Below are 13,450 nucleotides of genomic sequence, written 5' to 3'. Positions count from 1 at the left end.
AAGGGAGTCTCTTATTGCTTTATGAACTTGGAACCTGTGGTATGATGGCGCACGTGGACAGACAACTGTATCTGGGTAGGGCTGTTGCCCATGGTTCCTAACTTTTCCCCTAAGGCAAGCTGTAGCTCCATAAGAACGAGAAGGATAGGCTTCCTAAGGTCTCTGGATAGGGGAGCATTGTAGGTTCCCTGAGCGTGGCACATCTGGAGAGGATATAGAAGCTCCAATGTCTGCAATACACTTCTTACCCTATGCATCTCATTATCTCCTCTTGCGTTGATAATAAACCAGTAGGCATGAGAACGTCCCTAAGTTCCGTAAGCCTCTTGAACAAGTTAATAGGGATCTGCAGAGGGAGTTACAGAAGCCTCTATCTGTAGCAGGTCAAACAACCTGTGTCTTATGATGGGCAAGCAAAGATGGGTGGGGCTGCCTAGGGCCGTGCGTATTAACCCTGTGATACCTGATGCTTCCACCAGGTCGGTGGTGTCAGAACTGAGCTGTGTTGGTGATACCCGGGGTGGCGGTTGCAAATTTTCTTACTTGCTTAGTGTATGGAGGGGAAAAAAAAAAAGGCCTCATGTATTAGGGTGTCTGACGTTATCTGTGTTGTGAGAGTTTGGGGACAGAAATTAAGTTTGAGATTCTTTCTCCTTTGTACAATTCAAAAAGTCATACTATCAGTTTATAACTGTATGAAATAAAGGGTCTAATAAACACAAGAGGGCCTGGATTTAGCTATCCAGCGCCTGAAGAAGATGCTGGGACATCATCTTACAAGGCATGGATCTTATCCGTGAAAGAAGCCAATTCATTCTTCCCATGCCTTGTTCTAAGCTTACACGCTACAGTGAGCATCCCTCACGTTTGTAGATGCCATGCCAAGCCAAGGTATAACTCAATGTCAACATTAGCGTCCACATTGTGTAACTATTCAAAGAAAGCATCTTAGGGTAAATGGGAGCCCCGAAAGAGCCTCCCACCCTTCTCAGTGGTGGACAAGTGACTCTCAATACAAGTTGGCTGTTGTGCAGCATGGTTGTACATGCCTATAATTCCAGCAACTCGAAGGCAAATCTCTGAGTTCAAGGCTAGCCTGCTGTAGAGAGTGAGTTCCAGGCCAGTCATAGCTACAGAGTAAGACCCTCTCTCAAAAGGCAAACATTTGATGTTGCTTTGTGGTATTTATTTTTCTTTCCGTGCCAGACGTTGCACGGAGGACTGTGCCATGCAAGCACACACTTTCTCTTGGAGCTACATTCTGAGCCTCAGTAAGGGCTTTTATCCTTCGCTGTCTGCTTTTTAGTTATGAATGTGATTCTATTAGCTGGTGCTAAATGGTGGCCCTTTCAGTTTTCAGAAATTAGAAACGATCTTTTCTCTAAAATTATTGACATACCAATTTCTAGATATTCATGTAAAACATCGATTAATTTCCTGGTTAAATTCTGTGCCTGGGCCTGGCAGACTGAAGTTGACTCGCTGTTTCTGTTGTCTTTAGACTCGGCCATCTCAGTACAGAACAGAACCGCACTGTTCAACAGTAGGTAAGAAGTATTAGGGCTGTTACGATTAGTTGTGGCCTTCAGCTTATTCTTTGTCTCACTGCCTTGAATAAACTATGGGCTAGGGTGCAATCAGCACAAGGCTAAGCACTTGATGAAGACATCAATTTACCGGTGTTTCTGTATCCCTTGTGAGATGATAGGTATTGGCTATGTTCCATTTCAGGCCAGATTTATGTATAAGCTCTAAAAGGGCACAGAAATGAATGGCTCGAATTCTACGTCTTCAACTCACTGAGGGTCTTCTCTTGTTTTCTAATGTTTGCTTTCCTTTTCCTTTCACTAATTATATTACGATTTTGTTTGAGATTCATCAATAAAGTTTCAAAAATGATTTTTAAACATTATGGCAGGCCTTTGTATCTACTCAAATGGCCTAAGAGGGACACATTTTGATATTACAAGTACCTGTGACCTTTTTCTATAGCTCATAGCTTCTATGAGACTGTAGATACTGTGTTCTGGCCAGAATGCAGTGTGTCCCTGAATCTTATAAAAGGCTGTGATTAGCATTATGCTATCTGTAAGCTACAGGCTTGAAAATCAACTGTGTATAATTTTTAGTAAAGCTGATTTTACCAAGAATAGTATTACTAAGATACATATTATATATATATGAATAATATATATTATTGATTATATGTACTATGTATCATATTAATAAATATAACAATTTATAATATAGTATAATAATGTAATATAAGGTACATATATCTTTAAAAGGTTTATATATTTTATATATTATACATTTTATAAATTAAATATATTATGTAAATATATATTTAAAATTGTACATATACTTTAAAAAGGTACATATACGTATATGTGCACAAACATGGGTCATTTATAGAATATGAGTTAAAAATAAAGGTAATTTTACTTTTAGGATGTTGTTCAGTTTAGAATCATCCTAGGAACAGAATTTTCCTCTCACTAAAGTTTCCACGCTTCATTAGAAAGCTAATGACATTTCTCTTTAGGCCAGTTTTAGAATTCATGTAATTATACTCCCCAAATACATTTTGTTAAACCTCGAGTCTTACTTGGAGGCTGAGAATATAAAAGAGGACTTACTTATTTGCTAGATCCCCTGGCCAGCTATTTACTGTTGACCTATATGCTGTCATTCAGTTATTCTAGAATGAATCAAGGTACATTCATTCGAGAGGAAAGATTACAGGCTACTGTCAAATGTACAAACATATAATCACAGTGTTGACTGGTGATTTCTATAGGGATGTATAAGTCACTTTAGTAGGAGCAAAGGAGCAGAGAACACCTGTAAAATTATCCTGATGGACAGACAAAAGTAGGCGTGTCTTCAGATTGGCTGGCTCTGAAGGGCAAGTCAAATCTATTCAGAAGATCCCCTGAACTCGATGGAAAAAGAATTCCATCTTCTTAGGAAGGATGAGAGTGCTTGTAGACAATTGAAAGATAATAGTCACTGTGGGAAAATCTAATTGAAGCGTGATCCTAAGGAAAAGAACTTACGTCAGTGCTTCTCAACCTGGGGGTCAGGTGACCCTCTCACAGGCTCGCCTAAGACCAGGCGAAATACCGGACATATTACGGTTCATATCAGGAGTAAAATCACAGTTATATAGTAGCAACAAAACCAGTTTTATGGTGGTGGTGGTGGGGGTACCACCACCACATGATTATATATTGATGGCTCATGGTCTTAGGAAGGTTGAGAACCGCTGCTGTAGATGCCGAACGCGAAAAAGTTTTGATTTGGATGCAACTTGCATTTTAATTATTCGAAGAGAGAGCTGTTCGTCTTCTCGAGTGATCACGTGGGATCCTGGTTTGTTGCACAGTCCAGGTGCTAAAGTTGGTGGCATCTCAAAGCTGATGCACGGAATTAGGCTGTATAAGGCGAAAGTCGGAGAACAAATTCAGCATGGGGTATAGTCTGTGACACTTACCAGAGGAAATCTGCGCAGCCGCACTGGCTGGCGGTCCGATACATGGATCCAGAGGTGAGAAAAGGGATGTGGGCCAGGGACAGAGTCAAGGAGAGTTACGTATGGGTATAGACGGAGCCGAAAACTTACGATGCTGGGGAGAGTGTGCGCTAGGAAACCAAGGGGTCCCAGCCTGTACTCTGCGGGCCACAGGGGGTTGATGCGGGTAAGATGACACAATCTTAATCCTACCCTCTCTTTCCAGCCTACATAGCTGTGTTCCGTGTGTGTAGGAGATTGTTTTAGTAATTTGCATTCCAACTGCAGTTTAACAAGACAACCACGCTGCTTCCTTCAAGTACGTGTGTTGCAGGGGCCTTAATTAGAGGCAGAGTCTGAGCTACAGGCATAACTCAGGACATCATTAACACTGACAAACTTCTCCATACATATTTATTTACAATGTGAATAGGAGCGTTACTAATTGTCATGGGGCTCTTGACCGAAGACTCTTCTGTTGTCCGCATCTGTCACTCTAAAGTGTGTCTCCAATGGGGACAACACAGCACCCCTTAAAGGCAAATTTTGGTCCTTGAGGAGCGAAAAAGACCTCAGATTCTAACCTTGTGGTATTCATAGCTTAGCCCTCTCTGGCAAAGGAGTACTTTTATTTCTTAGTACTTAGTTTTCTACACTGGGGAGAATTTAAATTAAAATGTAAAATTCTCCTTATCAGCCAATAATGGGAAGAAAAATTAAAAACTGAGATTCATTATTCTAGAAATATTAAAATCACTTTGTAACTGGAGGTTAAAACATAAAACATTGCAAAAAACGAGATAAAACATTGCATGCTTCTCATGAGGAATCTTGATTTAAGTCTCTCTCTCTCTCTCTCTCTCTCTCTCTCTCTCTCTCTCTCTCTCTCTCTCTGTGTGTGTGTGTGTGTGTGTGTGTGTGTGTGTGTGTGTAATATAAAAGCAGACAAGAGCTCTTTGGGGGATGGAGACCAATGAGAAGAAACAGGAAGGACTGGGAGGATAACAGCAAGCAAATATTATGAAAGCACAATTATTGATGTGCATACAAATATGGACTTACACTGAAATCCATCATTTTCATGTAACTAAAAACATGAACAAAATAACTTACAGAAGAAATTATATTTAGCTTTTCTCCTTATGGTGTCTGTGCTACTTAGTTTTTAAAAAATATTTAATTTTATTTTATATGCATTGGTGTGAAGGTGTCATATCCCTTGCAACCAGAGTTACAGACAGTTGTGAGATGCCATGTGGGTGCTGGGAACAGAACCTGTGTCCTTTGGAAGGGCTCTTAATCATTGAACCATCTTTCCAGCCTTATGTGCTATTTAATTTTTAACAACTTGACACAAGTTATGTCACCTAGGAAGAGTGCACCCCCCCCCCCAAGCCGGAAGAGTGGCCCTTAACTGAAGAATTACCTCAATCAGATTGGCCTGTGCATCGTATCTGTGGAGCATTTTCTTGATTGCTAATTGGAGGATCCAACCCACCGTGGGTGTTACTATCCCTAAGCAGGTGAACCAGTGCTGTGTAAGGTTTGACTGAACAATGAGCCAGGCCGTAAGCAGATTTTCTCCATGTTTCTGCCCCTGTTTGAGTTCCTGCCCTTGCAACAGATGGATTGTTACCAGGGAGAGTAAGGTAAAACAAGGCTTTTCCCCCCTTGCCTGCTTTGGTCATGGTGTTTATCACAGCAACAGAAAGCAAACTAGGACATAGCTTTGTGTGTGTGTGCTCTTGCACGAGTTCATTCAACAAAAAGAACAAAACAGAAATCTAACCTAAATCTAAAGTGAAAGGTTTTTCCATCTATTTAATGTAGGCTATATAGAAAATGTGGAACTCTAACTACATAATTATTTGGCAAGAAGATTTATGTGGGGCATTGACTAATAGTCTTTCTATTTGATCTTCAAAAGATCTGATTTTTTTTTCTTTTGGCTTTTAGTCCATGTATTTAATAACTAGATATGTATAAATCATTTGGTCACTGGAAACTTACTTAAATAGACTGGACCTAGTAACTAAACCTTTGATGTGATGGTATGAGAATCAGTCGCGGGTCTAAAGATACTGTGTGAAAATGGAGACAGCATCTGTACATCTTATGTGTAAAAAGGATCCAGGGGAAGGTTGTGAGCCACATTGTGAGAGCCTAGCCTGAGCATGTTCCTAGCAAGGTGAGCCACAGGCAGATCCCACCATTGGCTGCTGCTGTGCATGCTACTGCTGCTGGCAGTTGCCATGGGTTACATGATGGTGATGCCGCCAATGGCAGTACCACCATCCCGTGTACATGCCGACAAGACACTGTGCAGGCCTTCGAATGTTCGTTGGGTACTCCATTTTGTGTCAAAGTGTAAACAGTATTCCCTGCCGGGGTCCAGGGAATATTCAGTCAGCTCTAGCTTCCATAGTGAAGAACAGGCGTTGCTCTCCGCTTACCTAGAGATTTCCCCTAAGTTGAATGAGGTCTATATATTGAGAAGCCAATATCAATAGGCTAACATTTGAACAATGCTTTGCAGCTTGCAGTGTCGAGATACATTTGCATGTCTCCATTCTTCCTATATTATAGAGAATATTTACTTCTTTGAGACCAGAAAACTAAAGCTCCCAACGTTGATTGGCTAACCCACGGCTGGTGAATGAAGAGACTAACCTATTTGGGTACCTATCATGTGTAAAGCCTGGATACATTCACATACAATTTCTCAGTCAAGCAGTTGTTTAGTTAAACCTCACAGTATAAAGGTCTCCATTACTCCTCATATTAGTCAATAGAGGGATTTATCTAGGTTTTCTAAGCAAAAGCCTATTCTCACCCTACATCCCCACTGACTCTGCCTTCCCTCTCGCTCCCGATTCATCATTGCTATACCAGCTGTTACTGAGTTACGTTTGCATCTCAAAGGTTGAATAACTTGAAGTTTGAAAGCCTTCCCACACATTTGGACTCCATTCCAAAGCATAGCTCTACTCTCTGCTTTTCAAAGATATTCTCCAGAGATGTGAACACTTGCAGGCTGCCCTGGGCTTCATCGCCTTGGTTTTGTTTTTGTTTTTGTTTTTGATCGGATTCTTGTGAGTTTATATCATATTTTACCTTCTTCCTTTGGCTGTCTCCTTACTCGTATTTGTTGTGGATGGGCCTGGCTGTTCTTGTGAACCAATCACCTAATGAATAGAGAAGCCAATCACTGGGTGAGTAGGTGGGACTTCCGGGTTGGAGGGCGGAAGAGAGGAAGCAGGAGAGAGTTAGGTGTTTTTGGAATGGGGGCAGCAGAGCGGTAAGATGTAGCTGCTAGAGTTTCCCAGTATCATGGTGTGGTGAATCCTCAAGGATTTGCCTCTGGCAGAATCAGATTTTAATAAGGCTTACACGATTAAGTTTTAGTTGTTGCGCCCAGAGATTGAGTTACCGTTGTTTCTGAACTAAGTTTGTGTTAGGTTTTCCTTCACAGCAGCAGCTCGTCTGGGTTCAAGAGAGAAAGGTATAGCAGTAAAGCATGGGTTTGCGAGATGTGCTATGGCCATTCTCTCACCACCTCTACCAAGAAGTCCTGGACCTCCAGGCAAAGGAGCGGCCATAGGAAAGGTTAGAGACCCAAGCTCCATGGAGTTGACCTTGGTTTTAAAACTAAACTTTCAGGTGCCAAACCTGGAGCCTGTCTAAGCTGCTGGTTCAACACATCTCTATAGGAAGATGTAAGCCCACTTTCCAAGAGTCGGCTTCCCATCTGCACTGTGTGCCATGTGCTGTATGTTTAAACAACAATGTTGAGAACGTCTGCTCAACGTGTAGTTGAGATCACCATTTACAGCCAGGCGAGGAGTCCCAGCAACGCGCTAACGTTATATAGGATGCGGCAACCAATGGGGAAAGGTTATCTGAGCAAGATGTGAAAATGCCTGACTGTCCTCAGAGCCATCATGTTCCTCTCTCAGTTGCTCAGCAAGTCAGCCTGGCAGGAAGTAGACCTTCAGTTGCTGTTGTTAGAACTGAAGCCAAGGGTGTGGGATGAAACATAGAATATGGAAAAGATTTGCGGGCAGGGGACTCTGCATTAAAATTCTGTCTTTAGGTAAAGATATGCATTTGATATAAACAGGAAAATCTCGCAAATGTTTTTTTTTAAAACAACTTTCTAACAGCACGATAACTTGAGATTTAGACTTTGCAGATATAGGGCAATATCACACACATTCACACCATGGAAATAAAATTATACGTGAATAATATTTTTTTTCACAGACTCGCTCTCTCAACTCTGAAACTTCCTTTTCACAACATCACTAAACATGCAAATGGGAATTGTTTATGATTAGTATGCGGAAGGGTGATAACTTTAAAACCCTAAACTTGGATCTTGATTTATATAATGTAGGAGACTCTGAAGCTTTGTTCTGTAAGTTAGGACATATCACAGATGTGGTGTGACTATCTCAGGAAGTGTCCTAAACACCAACTCTTTTTAACTATTCTAAAAATATTTCTATAGATCTAATGTCTATATTTCACCACCTGGCCATAACCTGAAGGCTGTGTGTATCACTAGGTGTTTAGTTAGGAAGTGAAGTCCTTCTCGGGCATGTAAGTACTGAGAATGGAACATCAGGAATTGACTTCTAGACACATGGATGGAATCAGGTGTCCAGGGGAAAGTATAGGAATGTCTATATACATCATCATATATACATCTGTGCGTATACTACCATTGCTCATTGGGTATGACTGATTCTCAACCTGGATGTTGAACGACCCTTCCACAGGGGTCGCCTAAGACCATCAGAAAAATGCAGATATTTATATTATGATTTGTAACAGTAGTGAAATTACGGTTATGGAATAGAAATGAAGATCATTATATGGCATGGTCATCCCAGCATGAGACGCTGTATTAAAGGGTCGCATCACTAGGGAGGTTGAGGACCGCTGTGTTAGCCATTTTAAGCTCTATAAGTGTAGACTGGGGGTCTCCTTTGTTCCTTTTGTCCCCAGCACCTGACAATGAATCCTCAGCTTACAGAGGGAATGAATGAGTAGTGGTTTGCTTTGGCTTTGATTCATTGGTTTTTGGTTTTGGTTTTTTAATTAAAGGTTTTTTTTTTTTTCCTGTTGCTTAATACACAGAGAAATGTGTTTCCTGGTGCCATGTCTATACATGGACTAATATGTTCTGTTCTTCCTTGCTCCTATCCTTCCTTTTCCCATTTTGCTCATCCTTGTCCCACAAGTAGTCCCCGTTCTGCCTGTTTTCATGACTTGTATGTTCTATACCCTCTCGTTAGTCCCTCACCCTGCCTAGACCTCTTCCTCCCCTCCCATGATCCTCAGTTCTCACAGTGCACACGCCTGTTCATTCAGTCTGCATAGGACAGAAAATGTTCACTCGTTCCTGAGCATACCTTATTAATAATCCTCAGTTCCCTGCAAATGTCACAATTTTATTTTTATTTCTAGTCAAGCAAAGTTCCATTGTACACATGTACTGTGTTTCCTTTATCCGTGTGCTGATGGACGTCGAAGCTGCTTCTATGAACACTGCAGCTTAAGTAAGTGAGGATGGACAAGTATCTCTGTGGTGTGTTGGTTTAAAGTCCCGTGGGTCTATTATACCCAGACCTTGTTATACCCAGGAGTGGTAGCAGATGGACTTTTAGTTTTAAGGAATTGTCATACATATGTCCACAATGACTCCACCAGTTTACAGTCCCATAATCATTTGGAGTTCTTCTGAGAACTCTCTCTTCAATTCATTATCCCATTTATCAGAGTTATTTGATTTTTTGTTCTGGTATTCAATTTGTGCTGGCCTTTAAAATATATATTTTAGATAGTAATCTCCTGTCTGCTGTATGACTAGTTGTCTAAGAACTTTCCACCCATTCTTTAGGCTGATTTCTCACTTGGAGGATCAGTACCTTTGGTGTGCAGAAGATTATATATAATATATGCATATTATATATAATATATATAATGTGATTTATTGAATTTGAATTCTATTATTAATAAAAAGTCCAAGCAGTTTTTGTTTTAATTTAAAAACTCCCTTCAGAAACAATGCATACTTGAAAAAGAAGTACTTAAAATACTTTAGATATTAACAATCCTTACAGGGCTTTCAAGTACTTTGGATAGAGCAAGATAAAATTTTTTTGTTGTGCCAATTTGAGATTCCTTAATCAGGCATAAAGCAATGTCTAGGGTGCACTTTGTTCTGTTAGTGTAAGACAACATTATTGAAAACTATTTTTAAAATTATTTTATACTTCAGCTTCTATAAATCAAATTGACTGTTGTAGTCAGCATGGCCACACTGTTGTAACTTTCTTTTCCTTTTATTGAAAGTAGATTTTTTTCCCCCACTCACACAATATATCCTGATTATGGTTCCCCCTCTGTCTCCTCCTTCCAGTTCCTCCCCGCCTCCCCATCCCATACCTTTCTCTGTCTCCCATTAGAAAAAAAAAAGGCTTCCTAAGGGATGATAATAGAACATTGTGAGTGTGTGTGTGTATGTGTATGTATGTATGTATGTGTGTATGTATGTATGTATATATGTATGTATGTATATGATAAAACAAAAACTATCATATTGGAGTTGGACAAGGCAAACAGAAGGAAAAGAGCCAAAGAGAAGACAAGAGAATCAGAGACCCACAGGTTCCATTCAGAAATCCCATAAAAACATTAAATTGGAAACCATAATATACATGCAAAGGGTCTGCTGCAGACCCATGCAGATCCATGCAGACCCGTGCAGACCCATGCAGACCCATGCAGACCCATGCAGACCCATGCAGACCCGTGCAGACCCGTGCAGACCCATGCAGACCCATGCAGACCCGTGCATGCTGCTTCAGTCTCTGTGCGTTCACATGAGCTTTGATCATGTTGACTTAGATGGCCTTGTCTTCCCAGGGTCCTCCACCCCCTCTGCTTCTTACACTCTTCCTGCCTTCTCTTCTGAAGGGTTCCCTGAGTCCTGAGGGGAGGGAGTTGATGGAGACATCCCATTTAGGGCCGAATGTTCCCAGGTCTCTCACTCCTGTAACATCTGGCTGTGTGGTTCTGTACTTGTCCCCATCTGTTGCTGGAGGAAGCTTCTCTGATGGTGGCTAGGCCAATACCACGCTGTTCTTTATTACTAAAGCTTTATGGTACAGCTTGAAATGGGGGGATAGTGAATCTTCCAGCAGTTGTTTATTATTATTAATTATTGTTATTATTATTTAGGATGGTTTATTGATTTCAGCCCTGAGTTTGATTGTTTCTTGACCATCTACTCCTTTTAAGTGCGCTTTCTTCTTCTTTTTTTCTATAGCTTTCAGCTGCTCGTTTCAATTGCTGGTATGGGATTTCTCTGCAGTTTTGTTGTTTTCCGTGTAGGCACTTGGTGTATGAACTCACCCTGAGGACTCTCCTTGTCTCCCGTGAGTGTGGGCATACTGGGCATTTGCTTTGCTGTCGTTACACAAGATCTTTACTTTCTTTCTTAATGTCTGCCTTGGCCCACTTTTCATCAGTAGAGAGTTGTTCCGTTTCCACGAGTTAGAAAGCTTTCTGTTGCTTCTATTGTTGATATCCAGCTTCCATTGGTGGTGGTCTGATGGACGGCAGGGAATCTTCAATAGATCTCGTATCTGTTGAGACTTGCCTTGTATCCGAGTATGTAGTTAGTTTTGGAGAAAGTTCCATGAGGTGCTGAGAAGGAGGTATTTGGGCGAAATGTCCTGTAAATATGTTAGATTACCTGATTTATAATGTCTGCTAGCTTTAGCACTGCTATGCTTAGTTTTTGTCTAGATGACCTGTCTATTTGTAAGGGTCAGGTATGAAAGTCTTCCCGTGTGTGTGAGTCAGTCTGTGATTTAAGCTATAGTAGTGTGTCTTTCAAAAGCTTTGGTGCCCTTGTGTTTGGGATATACATGTTAAGAATTAAAATGTCTTCTTGGTGGATTTTTCCTTTGTTGAGTATGTACTGTCCTTCCTTATCTCTCCTTATTAGTTTTGGTTTGAAGTTTATTTGTTAGATGTTAAAATGGAATATCTTTTTCTAACGTTTTTACCTTAAGTTATATCTGGTCTTGTCTTTTGTTGGATATATGCTTTGTTCCTTGGCTTCTGTTCCATTTCTGGTTTTTGAGAGATGGTGGTGGCTCTGTGTTGCCTGGTGGGAAATTATTCAGGGGCTCTAACACATGTGGCTGCTGGGGGTTCCAGGTACATTATGTTTCTGCTGTCTGACCACTTAGGAGTCGGGATGGGTGGAGGGGTTGCAGGGTTCACAGGAGAGAGAAAAGGATATTCCACTAGGATTTGCTTGGTCCTCTGTGAATCGGGGCAGGCAGGAAGGAGAGGCCATAGCAGGGGTCTGCTACAGAACGGGATGAGACTGGAGCATTGGTGAAGATCTGCAGTTAGCCTACTTGCTTCCCTGGTCAGAGTGACCTGTGGGCTCCTAGAGAGTGCCTGCTGGAGTTGGGAGCTGAGATAAAGCACTAAAGCATGGAAGGAGGTTAGAAGAGAAACTGTGGGGTCAACTAGAGAGGGGCAGCGGGGGAAGGGAGGCTCAGGTGGTTTTTCTGCAGAGTTGAAAAGGAGGCTGGGGGATTGGAGTTGGAGAAGTTAGCCTACCTGCTTCCCTGGTCAGAGTGGCCTGTAGAACTTTATAAAATTCATATAACCCCATTTTCCAATGCTTGGGAGTATTCCTTGTGTTGTTGGAGTTTTTACAGAATGTTCTTACGTAAGCTTATCTCTTAAAATGTTTTCTTCTAAAAGCTTCAAAGCTTCATGTCCCATATTAAGAACTTGGGCCTATTTTGAACTGGTTTTTGTGCATGGTGAGAGATATGGATCTAGTTTCATTATTTTACCTATGGATATTCAGCTTTTTCCAGGACTGTTTGTTGAAGACGATGCCTTTCCTCGGGCATTTGTCTGAATGTTAATGAAAGATTAGGTGTCTGTAGTTTTCTGGATTTATCTATGGTTCTTCTAATCTACTTTGTCTACTTCCTGACTCTAGTTTTCTATTGGCTCAATGCTAGCTCTGTTAATACGGCTTAATAGTTTTCCCTTAAGAAATCCTGAGTGCATAACCAAGAGTAGGCTGTTCTCGGGGGCCAGGTAGGTAGTATCTATACTATATCCAGGCTTTGAACTTGGTGAATCCCTGCTGAGGGTCTCCATTGTGTAGGACCTTTGTTCCTGAGAGGCAGTTGCTATCTCTAGTTAGCTGCCGCTTCTCTTGCATGCATTTCCTGTTTTGGAAGTCTTTCTTAAACCACCTGGGATCTGCAACTCCTGCCACAGAGTATTTCCTAACAGGGGCTGCAGGAACTGCATGTTTCAACTCCTTTCCTCAGACCCACCCCAAGCCATCAAAAGGGCTTTCATCCTCTTTAAAAATGTGTCAGGCAGCCACCTTCAGCCATATTCGGCATCTCACTCCTCGTGGCTTATGTGAACACCTTTGCTTCAGACCGCAGGACTGATCCTCAGAGAGGTAAGCCTACATGGCTCTTAAAATTACAAACTAGGAATTTTCATGACCATGTCCTCTGTTTTGAGTTAAAATTTATTTTGAAAATCAATGCTAGAAAATGATTTTCTTTAGATCATTGCTGTGTGGAGTATAGTCCACTTTTAGCTGTCATATCCAGCTTACCCTGGAGGGATTCATGACAATACAGAATCTTGGGTCCTGCCCTATATCTGCTGAATCAGCATCTGTACTTAATGAATAGTTTTTGCGATCCTTGTGTGTATCGGGATTTGAAAAGCAGCCATTCTGGATGGTTTACACTTGACACCTCAACGAAGAGACCGTGACACACTTATGGGAAATTTTAAAAGCATCAAGAAATTATATATATATTTCAGCCCCAAAGCCAACATCTTACTTGATGATGAAAGTCA

The 13,450-nt window shown here is 41.2% G+C and overlaps 1 protein-coding gene across 1 annotated transcript in view; it reads left to right on the top strand.

The window, feature by feature from the left end:
• Gm38469 (predicted gene, 38469) overlaps positions 1 to 13,450 on the top strand; it is a 152,582-nt gene that overhangs the window by 69,747 nt on the left and 69,385 nt on the right. The window lies entirely within an intron of this gene.

This window comes from Mus musculus, chromosome 15 (assembly GCF_000001635.26).
Source record: "Mus musculus strain C57BL/6J chromosome 15, GRCm38.p6 C57BL/6J".
Taxonomy (NCBI): Eukaryota; Metazoa; Chordata; class Mammalia; order Rodentia; family Muridae; genus Mus; species Mus musculus.
This window is presented reverse-complemented; position numbering and strand designations above follow the sequence as displayed.